This window comes from Heterodontus francisci, chromosome 4 (assembly GCF_036365525.1).
Source record: "Heterodontus francisci isolate sHetFra1 chromosome 4, sHetFra1.hap1, whole genome shotgun sequence".
NCBI classification, from domain to species: domain Eukaryota; kingdom Metazoa; phylum Chordata; class Chondrichthyes; order Heterodontiformes; family Heterodontidae; genus Heterodontus; species Heterodontus francisci.
In genome coordinates this window covers 9,587,868-9,600,686 of record NC_090374.1, presented here as the reverse complement: position 1 = coordinate 9,600,686, position 12,819 = coordinate 9,587,868, and positions in this window count along the sequence as shown.

Genomic DNA, 12,819 nt, shown 5'->3' with positions numbered 1-12,819 from the left:
GGTCTTGTCTTCATGACAAGATGCAGGAGGTGTGAATGAAGGCATAGATTTAGGTCTGGGTGATTAAATAGCTGCAGAACACAGAACCTATGTCTATATCTGGTGAATATCTGGAAGAAGTTCATTATTTTGACATTTTTGGAAAGATTTATCTGGTTTTGAATTGCTTTGTTGTGAAAATCCTTCACTGCGAGTTTGACAATGCTGTTATTTAAAGTGGCCTGACAACTGCTTTAAACAGGGTGACCAGAAGTTTACAGACAACCATGAACACAGTCGCTCTGTGCAATTTCACCCTATCATTGTCGTGTAAACACAGCCCAGTGTGAGTCTGAGCCCAGGCCCACGTTTCAGAGCTCATCTCTGCTTGGGTATGACGAGAAATGTATAGTTTGGTTATCCATTTGAAGGAGAAGTGAGAGGTGCCTCCCACAACAGGTACAGGTCTTAGTGGGCAGGTTGATGTTCCATAGTCTGGGACTCATGGCTAGAGTCACACATTAGCTTCCACTTACTGAGCAGGTGGTCTCCTCCAGGTCCTGTGTGGATTAGGTTCAGCGCTCTCCACTCTCTCCGAGGAAGGTCAAAGCTGGGGATCTCTGCAGTTGGGACTGTGATGAGGTGTTAGTTCTTTATGCTGTGTCCTGTGGGGAGTTTGCTCGTTAATGATAACCTACACATGGTCTACCCGTGTTCATTGAGAACCTGCCAGCTAATTCCATGAAGATAAGCGAGTGCCCGAATGTGACATCCCGGTCCGAAAAGCATTAAAGCATCAGACATACATTCCAGTTATTTGCTATCAGCCTAGACACCGTGGGCGGAATCGTACCGTCTTGGTTTATCATCAATGGTCAGGACCATTTCTGGGTCCTGAGCCCAATGGTGTCTGAGTCCACTATTTAAAAAGGGAGGTCGAGAGTTAAAAGGGAATTATAGACCAGTCAGCCTGGGTCAGTAGTGAGGAAAATTCTAGAGTCCATTATCAAAGATTTTATAGCAGAGCACTTTAGAGAACAGTGGTAGAATCGGACAGAGTCAGCATGAATTTACTAAAGGGAAATCGTGCTTGACAAATCTACGAGAATTCTTCGAGGATGTAACTAGTAGAGTTGATGAGGGGGAGCCAGTGGATGTGGTTTATTTGGACTTTCAGAAAGCTTTCAACAAAGTCCCACATAAGAGATTAGCGTGTAAAATTAAAGCGCATGGGATTGGGGGTAGTGTATTGTGATAGATAGAAAATTGGTTGGCGGACAGGAAACAAAGAGTAGGAATAAACGGGTCTTTTTCCAAATGGCAGGCAGTGACTAGTGGGGTACAGCAGGGATCGGTGCTTGGACCCCAGCTATTCACAATATATATTAATGATTTAGATGAGGGAACTAAATGCAATATCTCCAAATTTGCAGATGACACAAAACTGGGTGGGAGGGTGAGTTGTGAGGAGGATACAAAGAGGCTTCAGGACAAGTTGAGTGAGTGGGCTAATGCATGGCAGATGCAGTATAATGTGAATAAATGTGAGGTTATCCACTTTGGTGGCAAAAACAGGAAGGCAGATTATTATCTGAATGGCTATAAACTGAGAGAGGGGAATATGCAGCGAGACCTGGGTGTTCTCGTACACCAGTCGCTGAAGGTAAGCATGCAGGTGCAACAAGCGGTAAAAAAGGCAAATGGTATTTTGGCCTTCATAGCGAGAGGATTCGAGTACAGGAGCAGGGATGTCTTGCTGCAATTATACAGGGCCTTGGTGAGGCCACACTTGGACTATTGTATGCAGTTTTGGTCTCCTTATCTGAGGAAGGATGTTCTTGCTATAGAGGGAGTGCAGCGAAGGTTTACCAGACTGATTCCTGGGATGGCGGGACTGACCTATGAGGAGAGATTGAGTTGGTTAGGATTATATTCGCTGGAGTTCAGAAAAGTGAGGGGGGATCTCATAGAAACCTATAAAATTCTAACAGGACTTGACAGGGTAGATGCAGGAAGGATGTTCCCGATGTAGGGGGAGTCCAGAACCAGGGGTCATAGTCTAAGGATACAGGGTAAACCTTTCAGGACTGAGATGAGGAGAAATTTCTTCACCCAGAGAGTGGTGAGCCTATGGAATTCGCTACCACAGAAAGAGATTGAGGCCAAAACATTGTATGTTTTCAAGAAGGAGTTAGATATAGCTCTTGGGTCTAAAGGGATCAAAGGATATGGAGAGAAAGCGGGAAAAGGTTACTGAGTTGGATGATCAGCCATGATCATAATGAATGGCGGAGCAGGCAATGTTTCTATGAGTCCCGCCCACCTGTGCAATCTTCCTGGAGGCAGTCAATTAAGACGTCGCTTCTGGGAGCCCTGTCCGATTCATAATGGTGGGCAGACTTCATAGTCGGGAGGGCCACGGAGTGCCCGAGGCTGTGACTAGCCACTCCACCAGGAGAGGTGGGCACTGCCAATGTAGGCGAGAGCCACGAGGGAGCCTCAAGGAGGAAGCGTTCGCTGAAGACGTCAAAAAATGGTAAAAATAACTGTGGTTACAGCGGCCAGGCCAATAATTTGGAGGGAGAATTTATCTACAGGCTGTCCTGAAGCTGAAGCTATGGCCTCTGCCACCTGCAGCTCTGGGGGATGGGGGTTAAAGGAGGCTTCACTGGTTTCCTGGTCTGCTGCCCGGTGTTCACCTCCAGCCACCTGCCGGACTTCAGCTTCAGCAGGGGGGCCCTTTTGCCACTTCTAACATCCTGGCAGGGTTACCACTCAGCCCCAAGTGGGCACCTAATTGATGCTGATTAACTACCTGCTGCTGACGGGCAGCCAGCTGGTGCTGGTCTGACCCCGCTTCTGGCAAGAACACTCGGACTTGTGAGTGCGTCAAGGAACTGACCCGAGACATGTTTTGTAAAATGCACCCCTCCACCACCCGCCTCCAAAACCACCCTCTGAGCAGCTGATAAGATTCCATTCAGTATGAGCTCTGTAACTGAGAGTGCTTCGGAAAGGGCTAAACTCCACTGTAACAGAAAGTGCTTCGGAAAGGGCTAAACTCCACTGTAACAGAAAGTGCTTCGGAAAGGGGTAAACTCCACTGTAACAGAAAGTGCTTCGGAAAGGGGTAAACTCCACTGTAACAGAAAGTGCTTCGGAAAGGGCTAAACTCCACTGTAACTGAAAGTGCTTCGGAAAGGGCTAAACTCCACTGCAACAGAAAGTGCTTCGGAAAGGGGTAAACTCCACTGTAACAGAAAGTGCTTCGGAAAGGGCTAAACTCCACTGTAACAGAAAGTGCTTCGGAAAGGGCTAAACTCCACTGTAACAGAAAGTGCTTTGGAAAGGGCTAAACTCCACTGCAACAGAAAGTGCTTCGGAAAGGGGTAAACTCCACTGTAACAGAAAGTGCTTCGGAAAGGGGTAAACTCCACTGTAACTGAAAGTGCTTCGGAAAGGGCTAAACTCCACTGTAACTGAGAGTGCTTCGGAAAGGGCTAAACTCCACTGTAACAGAAAGTGCTTCGGAAAGGGGTAAACTCCACTGTAACAGAAAGTGCTTCGGAAAGGGGTAAACTCCACTGTAACTGAAAGTGCTTCGGAAAGGGCTAAACTCCACTGTAACTGAAAGTGCTTCGGAAAGGGCTAAACTCCACTGTAACAGAAAGTGCTTCGGAAAGGGCTAAACTCCACTGTAACTGAGAGTGCTTCGGAAAGGGCTAAACTCCACTGTAACAGAAGTGCTTCGGAAAGGGCTAAACTCCACTGTAACTGAGAGTGCTTCGGAAAGGGGTAAACTCCACTGTAACAGAAAGTGCTTCGGAAAGGGCTAAACTCCACTGTAACTGAAAGTGCTTCGGAAAGGGCTAAACTCACTGTAACTGAGAGTGTTTCGGAAAGGGCTAAACTCCACTGTAACTGAGAGTGCTTCGGAAAGGGCTAAACTCCACTGCAACAGAAAGTGCTTCGGAAAGGGGTAAACTCCACTGTAACAGAAAGTGCTTCGGAAAGGGGTAAACTCCACTGTAACTGAAAGTGCTTCGGAAAGGGCTAAACTCCACTGTAACTGAGAGTGCTTCGGAAAGGGCTAAACTCCACTGTAACAGAAAGTGCTTCGGAAAGGGGTAAACTCCACTGTAACAGAAAGTGCTTCGGAAAGGGGTAAACTCCACTGTAACTGAAAGTGCTTCGGAAAGGGCTAAACTCCACTGTAACTGAAAGTGCTTCGGAAAGGGCTAAACTCCACTGTAACAGAAAGTGCTTCGGAAAGGGCTAAACTCCACTGTAACTGAGAGTGCTTCGGAAAGGGCTAAACTCCACTGTAACTGAGAGTGCTTCGGAAAGGGCTAAACTCCACTGCAACTGAAAGTGCTTCGGAAAGGGGTAATCTCCACTGTAACAGAAAGTGCTTCGGAAAGGGCTAAACTCCACTGTAACTGAAAGTGCTTCGGAAAGGGCTAAACTCACTGCAACTGAGAGTGCTTCGGAAAGGGCTAAACTCCACTGTAACTGAGAGTGCTTCGGAAAGGGCTAAACTCCACTGTAACTGAGAGTGCTTCGGAAAGGGGTAAACTCCACTGTAACTGAGAGTGCTTCGGAAAGGGCTAAACTCCAATGTAACTGAGAGTCCTTCGGAAAGGGGTAAACTCACTGTAACTGAGAGTGCTTCGGAAAGGGCTAAACTCCACTGTAACTGAGAGTGCTTCGGAAAGGGGTAAACTCCACTGTAACTGAGAGTGCTTCGGAAAGGGCTAAACTCCACTGTAACTGAAAGTGCTTCGGAAAGGGGTAAACTCCACTGTAACTGAGAGTGCTTCGGAAAGGGGTAAACTCCACTGCAACAGAGAGTGATTCGGAAAGGGCTAAACTCCACTGTAACTGAGAGTGCTTCGGAAAGGGCTAAACTCCACTGTAACAGAAAGTGCTTCGGAAAGGGGTAAACTCCACTGTAACTGAGAGTGCTTCGGAAAGGGGTAAACTCCACTGTAACTGAGAGTGCTTCGGAAAGGGCTAAACTCCAATGTAACTGAGAGTCCTTCGGAAAGGGGTAAACTCACTGTAACTGAGAGTGCTTCGGAAAGGGCTAAACTCCACTGTAACTGAGAGTGCTTCGGAAAGGGGTAAACTCCACTGTAACTGAGAGTGCTTCGGAAAGGGCTAAACTCCACTGTAACTGAAAGTGCTTCGGAAAGGGGTAAACTCCACTGTAACAGAAAGTGCTTCGGAAAGGGGTAAACTCCACTGTAACTGAAAGTGCTTCGGAAAGGGCTAAACTCCACTGTAACTGAGAGTGCTTCGGAAAGGGCTAAACTCCACTGTAACAGAAAGTGCTTCGGAAAGGGGTAAACTCCACTGTAACAGAAAGTGCTTCGGAAAGGGGTAAACTCCACTGTAACTGAAAGTGCTTCGGAAAGGGCTAAACTCCACTGTAACTGAAAGTGCTTCGGAAAGGGCTAAACTCCACTGTAACAGAAAGTGCTTCGGAAAGGGCTAAACTCCACTGTAACTGAGAGTGCTTCGGAAAGGGCTAAACTCCACTGTAACAGAAAGTGCTTCGGAAAGGGCTAAACTCCACTGTAACTGAGAGTGCTTCGGAAAGGGGTAAACTCCACTGTAACAGAAAGTGCTTCGGAAAGGGCTAAACTCCACTGTAACTGAAAGTGCTTCGGAAAGGGCTAAACTCACTGTAACTGAGAGTGCTTCGGAAAGGGCTAAACTCCACTGTAACTGAGAGTGCTTCGGAAAGGGCTAAACTCCACTGCAACAGAAAGTGCTTCGGAAAGGGGTAAACTCCACTGTAACAGAAAGTGCTTCGGAAAGGGGTAAACTCCACTGTAACTGAAAGTGCTTCGGAAAGGGCTAAACTCCACTGTAACTGAGAGTGCTTCGGAAAGGGCTAAACTCCACTGTAACAGAAAGTGCTTCGGAAAGGGGTAAACTCCACTGTAACAGAAAGTGCTTCGGAAAGGGGTAAACTCCACTGTAACTGAAAGTGCTTCGGAAAGGGCTAAACTCCACTGTAACTGAAAGTGCTTCGGAAAGGGCTAAACTCCACTGTAACAGAAAGTGCTTCGGAAAGGGCTAAACTCCACTGTAACTGAAAGTGCTTCGGAAAGGGCTAAACTCACTGTAACTGAGAGTGCTTCGGAAAGGGCTAAACTCCACTGTAACTGAGAGTGCTTCGGAAAGGGCTAAACTCCACTGCAACAGAAAGTGCTTCGGAAAGGGGTAAACTCCACTGTAACAGAAAGTGCTTCGGAAAGGGGTAAACTCCACTGTAACTGAAAGTGCTTCGGAAAGGGCTAAACTCCACTGTAACTGAGAGTGCTTCGGAAAGGGCTAAACTCCACTGTAACAGAAAGTGCTTCGGAAAGGGGTAAACTCCACTGTAACAGAAAGTGCTTCGGAAAGGGGTAAACTCCACTGTAACAGAAAGTGCTTCGGAAAGGGCTAAACTCCACTGTAACTGAAAGTGCTTCGGAAAGGGCTAAACTCCACTGTAACAGAAAGTGCTTCGGAAAGGGCTAAACTCCACTGTAACTGAGAGTGCTTCGGAAAGGGCTAAACTCCACTGTAACAGAAAGTGCTTCGGAAAGGGCTAAACTCCACTGTAACTGAGAGTGCTTCGGAAAGGGGTAAACTCCACTGTAACAGAAAGTGCTTCGGAAAGGGCTAAACTCCACTGTAACTGAAAGTGCTTCGGAAAGGGCTAAACTCACTGCAACTGAGAGTGCTTCGGAAAGGGCTAAACTCCACTGTAACTGAGAGTGCTTCGGAAAGGGCTAAATTCCACTGTAACTGAGAGTGCTTCGGAAAGGGGTAAACTCCACTGTAACTGAGAGTGCTTCGGAAAGGGCTAAACTCCAATGTAACTGAGAGTCCTTCGGAAAGGGGTAAACTCACTGTAACTGAGAGTGCTTCGGAAAGGGCTAAACTCCACTGTAACTGAGAGTGCTTCGGAAAGGGGTAAACTCCACTGTAACTGAGAGTGCTTCGGAAAGGGCTAAACTCCACTGTAACTGAAAGTGCTTCGGAAAGGGGTAAACTCCACTGTAACTGAGAGTGCTTCGGAAAGGGGTAAACTCCACTGCAACAGAGAGTGATTCGGAAAGGGCTAAACTCCACTGTAACTGAGAGTGCTTCGGAAAGGGCTAAACTCCACTGTAACAGAAAGTGCTTCGGAAAGGGGTAAACTCCACTGTAACTGAGAGTGCTTCGGAAAGGGGTAAACTCCACTGTAACTGAGAGTGCTTCGGAAAGGGCTAAACTCCAATGTAACTGAGAGTCCTTCGGAAAGGGGTAAACTCACTGTAACTGAGAGTGCTTCGGAAAGGGCTAAACTCCACTGTAACTGAGAGTGCTTCGGAAAGGGGTAAACTCCACTGTAACTGAGAGTGCTTCGGAAAGGGCTAAACTCCACTGTAACTGAAAGTGCTTCGGAAAGGGGTAAACTCCACTGTAACAGAAAGTGCTTCGGAAAGGGGTAAACTCCACTGTAACTGAAAGTGCTTCGGAAAGGGCTAAACTCCACTGTAACTGAGAGTGCTTCGGAAAGGGCTAAACTCCACTGTAACAGAAAGTGCTTCGGAAAGGGGTAAACTCCACTGTAACAGAAAGTGCTTCGGAAAGGGGTAAACTCCACTGTAACTGAAAGTGCTTCGGAAAGGGCTAAACTCCACTGTAACTGAAAGTGCTTCGGAAAGGGCTAAACTCCACTGTAACAGAAAGTGCTTCGGAAAGGGCTAAACTCCACTGTAACTGAAAGTGCTTCGGAAAGGGCTAAACTCACTGCAACTGAGAGTGCTTCGGAAAGGGCTAAACTCCACTGTAACTGAGAGTGCTTCGGAAAGGGCTAAATTCCACTGTAACTGAGAGTGCTTCGGAAAGGGGTAAACTCCACTGTAACTGAGAGTGCTTCGGAAAGGGCTAAACTCCAATGTAACTGAGAGTCCTTCGGAAAGGGGTAAACTCACTGTAACTGAGAGTGCTTCGGAAAGGGCTAAACTCCACTGTAACTGAGAGTGCTTCGGAAAGGGGTAAACTCCACTGTAACTGAGAGTGCTTCGGAAAGGGCTAAACTCCACTGTAACTGAAAGTGCTTCGGAAAGGGGTAAACTCCACTGTAACTGAGAGTGCTTCGGAAAGGGGTAAACTCCACTGCAACAGAGAGTGATTCGGAAAGGGCTAAACTCCACTGTAACTGAGAGTGCTTCGGAAAGGGCTAAACTCCACTGTAACAGAAAGTGCTTCGGAAAGGGGTAAACTCCACTGTAACTGAGAGTGCTTCGGAAAGGGGTAAACTCCACTGTAACTGAGAGTGCTTCGGAAAGGGCTAAACTCCAATGTAACTGAGAGTCCTTCGGAAAGGGGTAAACTCACTGTAACTGAGAGTGCTTCGGAAAGGGCTAAACTCCACTGTAACTGAGAGTGCTTCGGAAAGGGGTAAACTCCACTGTAACTGAGAGTGCTTCGGAAAGGGCTAAACTCCACTGTAACTGAAAGTGCTTCGGAAAGGGGTAAACTCCACTGTAACAGAAAGTGCTTCGGAAAGGGGTAAACTCCACTGTAACTGAAAGTGCTTCGGAAAGGGCTAAACTCCACTGTAACTGAGAGTGCTTCGGAAAGGGCTAAACTCCACTGTAACAGAAAGTGCTTCGGAAAGGGGTAAACTCCACTGTAACAGAAAGTGCTTCGGAAAGGGGTAAACTCCACTGTAACTGAAAGTGCTTCGGAAAGGGCTAAACTCCACTGTAACTGAAAGTGCTTCGGAAAGGGCTAAACTCCACTGTAACAGAAAGTGCTTCGGAAAGGGCTAAACTCCACTGTAACTGAGAGTGCTTCGGAAAGGGGTAAACTCCACTGTAACTGAGAGTGCTTCGGAAAGGGCTAAACTCCAATGTAACTGAGAGTCCTTCGGAAAGGGGTAAACTCACTGTAACTGAGAGTGCTTCGGAAAGGGCTAAACTCCACTGTAACTGAGAGTGCTTCGGAAAGGGGTAAACTCCACTGTAACTGAGAGTGCTTCGGAAAGGGCTAAACTCCACTGTAACTGAAAGTGCTTCGGAAAGGGGTAAACTCCACTGTAACTGAGAGTGCTTCGGAAAGGGGTAAACTCCACTGCAACAGAGAGTGATTCGGAAAGGGCTAAACTCCACTGTAACTGAGAGTGCTTCGGAAAGGGCTAAACTCCACTGTAACAGAAAGTGCTTCGGAAAGGGGTAAACTCCACTGTAACTGAGAGTGCTTCGGAAAGGGGTAAACTCCACTGTAACTGAGAGTGCTTCGGAAAGGGCTAAACTCCAATGTAACTGAGAGTCCTTCGGAAAGGGGTAAACTCACTGTAACTGAGAGTGCTTCGGAAAGGGCTAAACTCCACTGTAACTGAGAGTGCTTCGGAAAGGGGTAAACTCCACTGTAACTGAGAGTGCTTCGGAAAGGGCTAAACTCCACTGTAACTGAAAGTGCTTCGGAAAGGGGTAAACTCCACTGTAACAGAAAGTGCTTCGGAAAGGGGTAAACTCCACTGTAACTGAAAGTGCTTCGGAAAGGGCTAAACTCCACTGTAACTGAGAGTGCTTCGGAAAGGGCTAAACTCCACTGTAACAGAAAGTGCTTCGGAAAGGGGTAAACTCCACTGTAACAGAAAGTGCTTCGGAAAGGGGTAAACTCCACTGTAACTGAAAGTGCTTCGGAAAGGGCTAAACTCCACTGTAACTGAAAGTGCTTCGGAAAGGGCTAAACTCCACTGTAACAGAAAGTGCTTCGGAAAGGGCTAAACTCCACTGTAACTGAGAGTGCTTCGGAAAGGGCTAAACTCCACTGTAACAGAAAGTGCTTCGGAAAGGGCTAAACTCCACTGTAACTGAGAGTGCTTCGGAAAGGGGTAAACTCCACTGTAACAGAAAGTGCTTCGGAAAGGGCTAAACTCCACTGTAACTGAAAGTGCTTCGGAAAGGGCTAAACTCACTGTAACTTAGAGTGCTTCGGAAAGGGCTAAACTCCACTGTAACTGAGAGTGCTTCGGAAAGGGCTAAACTCCACTGCAACAGAAAGTGCTTCGGAAAGGGGTAAACTCCACTGTAACAGAAAGTGCTTCGGAAAGGGGTAAACTCCACTGTAACTGAAAGTGCTTCGGAAAGGGCTAAACTCCACTGTAACTGAGAGTGCTTCGGAAAGGGCTAAACTCCACTGTAACAGAAAGTGCTTCGGAAAGGGGTAAACTCCACTGTAACAGAAAGTGCTTCGGAAAGGGGTAAACTCCACTGTAACTGAAAGTGCTTCGGAAAGGGCTAAACTCCACTGTAACTGAAAGTGCTTCGGAAAGGGCTAAACTCCACTGTAACAGAAAGTGCTTCGGAAAGGGCTAAACTCCACTGTAACTGAGAGTGCTTCGGAAAGGGCTAAACTCCACTGTAACAGAAAGTGCTTCGGAAAGGGCTAAACTCCACTGTAACTGAGAGTGCTTCGGAAAGGGGTAAACTCCACTGTAACAGAAAGTGCTTCGGAAAGGGCTAAACTCCACTGTAACTGAAAGTGCTTCGGAAAGGGCTAAACTCACTGCAACTGAGAGTGCTTCGGAAAGGGCTAAACTCCACTGTAACTGAGAGTGCTTCGGAAAGGGCTAAACTCCACTGTAACTGAGAGTGCTTCGGAAAGGGGTAACCTCCACTGTAACTGAGAGTGCTTCGGAAAGGGCTAAACTCCAATGTAAGTGAGAGTCCTTCGGAAAGGGGTAAACTCACTGTAACTGAGAGTGCTTCGGAAAGGGCTAAACTCCACTGTAACTGAGAGTGCTTCGGAAAGGGGTAAACTCCACTGTAACTGAGAGTGCTTCGGAAAGGGCTAAACTCCACTGTAACTGAAAGTGCTTCGGAAAGGGGTAAACTCCACTGTAACAGAAAGTGCTTCGGAAAGGGCTAAACTCCACTGTAACTGAGAGTGCTTCGGAAAGGGCTAAACTCCACTGTAACAGAAAGTGCTTCGGAAAGGGCTAAACTCCACTGTAACTGAGAGTGCTTCGGAAAGGGGTAAACTCCACTGTAACAGAAAGTGCTTCGGAAAGGGCTAAACTCCACTGTAACTGAAAGTGCTTCGGAAAGGGCTAAACTCACTGTAACTTAGAGTGCTTCGGAAAGGGCTAAACTCCACTGTAACTGAGAGTGCTTCGGAAAGGGCTAAACTCCACTGCAACAGAAAGTGCTTCGGAAAGGGGTAAACTCCACTGTAACAGAAAGTGCTTCGGAAAGGGGTAAACTCCACTGTAACTGAAAGTGCTTCGGAAAGGGCTAAACTCCACTGTAACTGAGAGTGCTTCGGAAAGGGCTAAACTCCACTGTAACAGAAAGTGCTTCGGAAAGGGGTAAACTCCACTGTAACAGAAAGTGCTTCGGAAAGGGGTAAACTCCACTGTAACTGAAAGTGCTTCGGAAAGGGCTAAACTCCACTGTAACTGAAAGTGCTTCGGAAAGGGCTAAACTCCACTGTAACAGAAAGTGCTTCGGAAAGGGCTAAACTCCACTGTAACTGAGAGTGCTTCGGAAAGGGCTAAACTCCACTGTAACAGAAAGTGCTTCGGAAAGGGCTAAACTCCACTGTAACTGAGAGTGCTTCGGAAAGGGGTAAACTCCACTGTAACAGAAAGTGCTTCGGAAAGGGCTAAACTCCACTGTAACTGAAAGTGCTTCGGAAAGGGCTAAACTCACTGCAACTGAGAGTGCTTCGGAAAGGGCTAAACTCCACTGTAACTGAGAGTGCTTCGGAAAGGGCTAAACTCCACTGTAACTGAGAGTGCTTCGGAAAGGGGTAACCTCCACTGTAACTGAGAGTGCTTCGGAAAGGGCTAAACTCCAATGTAAGTGAGAGTCCTTCGGAAAGGGGTAAACTCACTGTAACTGAGAGTGCTTCGGAAAGGGCTAAACTCCACTGTAACTGAGAGTGCTTCGGAAAGGGGTAAACTCCACTGTAACTGAGAGTGCTTCGGAAAGGGCTAAACTCCACTGTAACTGAAAGTGCTTCGGAAAGGGGTAAACTCCACTGTAACTGAGAGTGCTTCGGAAAGGGGTAAACTCCACTGCAACAGAGAGTGATTCGGAAAGGGGTAAACTCCACTGTAACTGAGAGTGCTTCGGAAAGGGCTAAACTCCACTGTAACTGAGAGTGCTTCGGAAAGGGCTAAACTCCACTGTAACTGAGATTGCTTCGGAAAGGGCTAAACTCCACTGTAACTGAGAGTGCTTCGGAAAGGGGTAAACTCCACTGCAACAGAGAGTGATTCGGAAAGGGGTAAACTCCACTGTAACTGAGAGTGCTTCGGAAAGGGCTAAACTCCAATGTAACTGAGAGTGCTTCGGAAAGGGCGCAACTCACTGTAACTGAGAGTGCTTCGGAAAGGGCTAAACTCCACTTTAACTGAGAGTGCTTCGGAAAGGGCTAAACTCCACTGGAACTGAGAGTGCTTCGGAAAGGGGTAAACTCCACTGTAACTGAGAGTGCTTCGGAAAGGGCTAAAGTCCACTGTAACTGAAAGTGCTTCGGAAAGGGGTAAACTCCACTGTAACTGAAAGTGCTTCGGAAAGGGGTAAACTCCACTGTAACTGAGAGTGCTTCGGAAAGGGCTCAACTCCACTGTAACTGAGAGTGCTTCGGAAAGGGCTAAACTCCACTGTAACGGAAAGTGCTTCGGAAAGGGGTAAACTCCACTGTAACTGAAAGTGCTTCGGAAAGGGGTAAACTCCACTGTAACTGAGAGTGCTTCGGAAAGGGCTAAACTCCACTGTAACTGAGAGTGCTTCGGAAAGGGCAAAACTTCACTGTAACTGAGAGTGCTTCGGAAAGGGG